The following is a 4,284-nucleotide window of genomic DNA, read 5'->3' as shown; positions in this document are numbered from 1 at the left end:
AATCGTCAGCATCGAAATCTGGAAATATTAAAATCCCAATCTCCTGAATTTATTTCAAAGCAGTTAGCAGATAGATATATAAATAGAATCGCCGAAGTGCTCGGAACGGCAATCGTGCACCTTCGAGTTTTCAAATTCAGAAAAGGAGAAATGGGTTGCGCGCGCAACTCAGTCATTTACAGCGTCTCCTACTATATTCACACGGACATAGCCCTTTCATATTATTGGACCACATCTCGTTTCAGATCTGGGATCACTGCGTCTACCCAGCTCGCAACCGTTTTCCGTTAAAGGCCCATAGTGTTGTGTCCAGTGGTCTCCGACTTCCTCTGCTGTGCCGCTTCCTGGTGAAGCCGTTCGCGACCACCGCCTTCAACCCTTACCGGAGTTACCGACGACCACCTAGACGCCTAAGGTAGGATTAAAACGACCACCAGCCCCTTACCACGGACTGGTGGTTCGCGCCCACTAGTGCAAGTGTTAATAATTTCGCTAATTAATTTTACTACGCGTCCTTTAATCTGTGTTAAACCCTTCTCTCTCGGCCTCCACCTCCTATTTCCCTCGTCGGTAAGCAACCGCGCTTTACCTGGCGCCCAACGTTAAAAATATCAACAAATTATCGTCCTAAAATCATAAACTTACCGAGAAAAAGGGATACAAGTAAAAATTTTAATCACTACTCTTGACTCTTACTATCAATTCTGTACGATTTTTCTTTCTCTCCAAATACTATTGATACCATTGCCTTGCCAAACTAAAAATAAACGTCTTCATTTCGTACACACCAACAACATTATATATTTTTATAAAACGATTTACATGCGCAAGTAACCTAATAAGCCTTGAATTTTCGTTTGAAACTGATTACTATGCATTGAGTTATTAACGAAGTCATTGCTTTTTTGCATGTATATGTGCAAAGTGATACGAGTGATTATTCTTTTATACCCATGATATTTGACATGTTCATGAAAAAATTGAATTTGTTTTATATATGCTCTAGCTTTTGCATACCATGATTTGGGGAACTATGTATTATGTGAAATTTATTATGTATCTCTCACACAGTTTCGCGACGTGCTTACTAATTCGAGAACAAGTACAATTCTTTGTTTTCGCTTTTCGTTATATAAATATATCTCTTAAAATATATTCGGAATAAAATCAAATAAAAAAATAGTCGGAACATATATTAGCTTTTCATAATGTCATTAAATTATCAAAGTATTACTTTTATGCTGATTTCTGTCATTAGTTTCCATTTGGACATCCAGCTTAATTTTTGAACCGAAGTCATTTGTAGTTTCAACAATGAGAAAAATCTAAAAATTTTAATCTTTTAATATTAGAAATATTTTGATGCGTTCAAGGTCCGCTCGCTAATCCGCAGAATCAAAACAAACATTATTCACTACAATTTTTGAGTGCATCACGGTTTTGTTTACATTTTACCAGTGAACGACGGCTCACCAGGCTTTTGTGAACATTTTGTTTTTCCTAACCGCTTTTTCAGAGAAAAAAATTCAGTTCAGTTTTGACTGTCTTATCGCGATTATGTTATAAGATTGCTAGAAAACTCGAATTTTTAACAGCATTTGTTAAGGGAATGCCCAATCATTGGAAAATACAGTGAGTTAACTAACCGGACATTACCTACACACTTTGATGTAATGAAATACTATTTTTTCGAATGCGAAAAATTCGAACTTAAAAAGAATCTAAAAGATACCCAAGTTTTTCTGATATTTCACGTTTAGTTGTGAGAAGGCTGCAGGATATATGAAATAAAAATTCCATCCCAATTCTTACAGTAGCAAGAGACACAAAGATCGTTAAAACAGATGAAAATGAATTAAAGAAATTGAAAAAGTCGCATTGAAGAGACAAAGATAAATCCTGGTACAAAAGCAAACTAAACGCGTTTCGTGCAAATAAATCAAACTTATTTAAAATTGTGGCTTGTAAGTGTGATAATGATTCATATACTTGTGAGATAGATCTCTCTGAAGCTGCCAGAGTGTTTCTCTTAGATCAGAGATCTTCCAGGTAAATGGGAAAATGATTTACGCCCTTTCCGAAAATTGATTCGGAACTATCAGATCATCGTGAAGTACAATCGTAGCGTTTGATAACTGATATACTTCAGGATCAAAGTAAAGAAGTTATCAGAAGAAAGCGTCAGAAGGTGTAAATTGAAGATGAAAGTTCTTACTGTGGCTTGCTTATGGATGGCAATATGAAAGACGATTACCAGCCCGATGAAGAAGATGTTGAGATTAAACAGTTAATTATTAACTGTTAAAGAAATGGTATGAAATGAGAAATACATAATTGTGCGAAGTTTAAATTAGGAAAACTTGCTATTCGTATTTTCACATTAACCCCGTAGTTAGTTGCAGAGTTTCAAACAAGGCAACTGTTGCACATGATTAGTAATTCACTCGGCTCTCGCGCGCCTCTCCCGGATCACCCCTGAAGCTCTATCGCCCCGTCCCGCATTCCCCCATAAGTTTTTCAAAAATATGCGTGAGTGCCGTACCCATGGATGTTTGGGCCCCTTATTAGAATAAGCTTACATATGAAACAAGATTAAACTGCCCGCGAATCAGAGAGCGACTCGCTTCGTCGTGATGGATGTATGTATAAGCACGCCCCAATTCGCTCTTTGATTCGCAGGCCTTTCTCAGGGAGCGCGACTCTCATTAGGCGGGGGTTTTGTCGTTTGGGCTTTTTGTCACGGATCCAGTAAGTACATTCCGGAAGTAAAATGTTTAGTTTTGGACAAGAGTAAACTATCGGAAAAGAAAAAAAACTCGTCATCAACTTCAGAAAGAGCAGCTCTCTTTGGCTTCAGAAATAAAGGCTTTTTACTTCGATGGAAAAAAAGACTAAATAAAAAGTAATGGATGGAACAAATAAAGGAAAAACAAGACTAATAACAAAACGATTAAACATAATATCCTTCAGTTTTTCTTTAATAAAGAAATTAATACCTCCAATTTAGATTGTGTGCGTTGTGATGGCTGTCCTACGAACACTAGTAAACACGCAGGAATAATTCGATTGCTAGAATTAGAATTAGGTAAACCGTTATAATGAATTGTCTGTCAGCTTCATGGTAATGATCTGCTATTCAAAGCTTTGTTTATAAAACTCGATGATGGAACTTTTGGTCCTAACCATTTTTCTGATCCAATCAGAAAAAGCGTAGCTTCTTGTGAAGAACTTCCGATTGTAAAGTTCGATGCTGCCGACAGTCCTAATTCTCCTGTCGTTGACACCCGTGATCTTAGTTCTGATCAAAAGTACCTGCTAGATATATTTAATTCTATCAAAGAAGGAGAGTGTTCCGGAGATCTTGCTCGAAAAAGTCCAGGGAAATTATCGCACGCCAGCTGGTTGACTAGGATTAGTAGAACTCTTCGAACTTACATTAGGACATACAATCCGTCATTTGAGTTAAGAGTTTTAGTTTAATTTAGCATGAGAGTATATGTCCCAATGAAGTTCGAAATTAAGCGTCAACCATCTATTAAAAATGCCCCGAAACATCCTTGGAAAAGCATTTTTTTGAGTGCGTACCTGAAGGAAGATCTCGCTGAATGTATTAAAAAAGTTATACAAAATAATGCCTACTTTGCTCACTCAGATAATCTTCTTTTCGCTATGCTATGTGACGAAACGTGACTTTTCGTGCCTATTGTTTTTTTGTGAACCATTTTCCAAAGCTTTTCGAGTCTGTAATTAACCTGGAATCTCACTAACGGGTGGAATAAATGTCTAAACTTTGAGAATCCATGGTTCAAAGATCGATTTTTCGTTTTAGTATTTTCAAAATGGCGTCTTAATGGCAAAATTTTTGTGAAAACATTCATGAATTTTTTTACAATAAACGATGCGCTTTTCGGAAAAATCATCAAGAATAAAAAGTTCTTTTCCTCGGCTGATTACAAGAACTTTTTATTCTTGACAAATTTTCCGAAAAGCGCATAGTTTTCCAATAAAAAATTTTCATAGTTCTAAGCATCGTGTAAGAGTAAAATGATTCACGAATATCTATCGTCCGTCTGCCGCAAACAAAGTTTACGTTGCCCAACTATCACCAACGTGGAGGTCGACGAATATCGATAGTCTCTTTTTTTTTAAAGGGATTTTATATATATTTTTTTACATTTTTTTATTTTTTTTTATGGAGAATTTTTTTCATTTCAGATTTCAATCCGTTGAAATCATTTTGACCCTGCTGTTTCAGAATGTAATTTTGAGAAACAATGTAAGCAG

The sequence above is a fragment of the Belonocnema kinseyi genome, chromosome 1 (genome assembly GCF_010883055.1).
Source record: "Belonocnema kinseyi isolate 2016_QV_RU_SX_M_011 chromosome 1, B_treatae_v1, whole genome shotgun sequence".
Classification (NCBI taxonomy): domain Eukaryota; kingdom Metazoa; phylum Arthropoda; class Insecta; order Hymenoptera; family Cynipidae; genus Belonocnema; species Belonocnema kinseyi.
The sequence above is the reverse complement of the archived record's forward strand: the minus strand, read 5'-3'. Positions refer to the sequence as shown.